Consider the following 1576-nt stretch of genomic DNA (forward strand, 5'->3'; position numbering starts at 1 on the left):
GGGCATTGTGGCTCAGTGGTTGGCCGTAGGTGTCTCTCTCTTCCATGTGGACGATGTGCACACCTGTCCGGGCACCATGGTAATGCACATTTAGCGATGTAGAGGTAGTGAATTAAGCAAGACTGTTGAAATTCCACTTCATATCCCACGTTACTTATAGATTCATTTTATGACGAACATTAAAACCAGCAGGGATATTTGTTCTTGTGCTCGTGAGCCACAACTATTCCATAATCAACTCTAAAAAAATCCAGTTCCACTATATGGAAAATTTCTAAGTGACCCCGAACTTTTGACATACTGTACATATATACATATATATAGACATATATACATACAAATATATACATACACGTATCTACACATATACATACATATACACATATGGTACATATACACATATGTACATATACACATACAGTATAAATACGTACAAATTTATACACATACATTATATATACACATACAGTATATATACACATATCCATACGCATACAGTATATATACACATACAGTATATATACACATATCTATACGCATACAGTATATATACACATACAGTATATATACACACATATATACACACATACAGTGTATATATACATATATACATATACAGTATATATACACATATATACACACATACAGTGTATATATACATATATACACATACAGTATATATACACATATATACACATACAGTGTATATACACATATATACACATACAGTATATATACACATATATACACATACAGTATATATACATATATATAAAGACACACACACACACACACACACACACACGCACACACAGTATAAATTTGTAGCCGATGTAATACCCTGTTTGTTAATAAACTGTTACATTCTTTTGTCTTTTCTGTTATTCTGCTGTACATTTCTGAATGTACTTACATTCGGATTCAACATGACAATTAACGTTAGTCTTTGTTGTTATTGTGAATAAAACAATATTTAAATTCTAAAGTCTGTTTCTGACCTTACTGTACTTCCTGTCCTCTGTAGAACTCTCTGATTTGCTGTGACAGTGCTGTACTAATAAACTCGCCTCGCCTTGATAACTGCAACCGGCACTAAACGCACGTCTTGCATTCTGGGTAATTCCTGTCTAGATTGGATAAGAGATTTTTTTCCCCTTGGCTGAAAGGATTTTTAGGTCTTAAATTAGAAGGAAACTCTAGTTCCTGAAGACGCTTAATGGAAAGTAAATAGACCCTCAACCTCTGTTAGATGAGTCCATTTGCAGAAATGTAGCATCTTTCTCTCTTTCTCTCTTTCTCTGTGCTAGGAAATCTCATCCGTCTCTCACCGCCGCCCTCAATCTCTCCTTCTTATCTCTTTCTCTCCCATTCACTTTCAATCTTATTCCCATTTTGCCTTGCTGTAGTGACCTTGCATGAATATACAGTACACTAAATATACACATATGTATATGTGTACATTTATGTGTATATACAGTATATATGTATATATATGTATATGTACTGTATATGTGTATATATATATGTGTATATATGTATTTATGTGTATATATATGCTGTATGTATACATATATAT

Source organism: Etheostoma spectabile, chromosome 15, assembly GCF_008692095.1.
Source record: "Etheostoma spectabile isolate EspeVRDwgs_2016 chromosome 15, UIUC_Espe_1.0, whole genome shotgun sequence".
Lineage (NCBI taxonomy): Eukaryota > Metazoa > Chordata > Actinopteri > Perciformes > Percidae > Etheostoma > Etheostoma spectabile.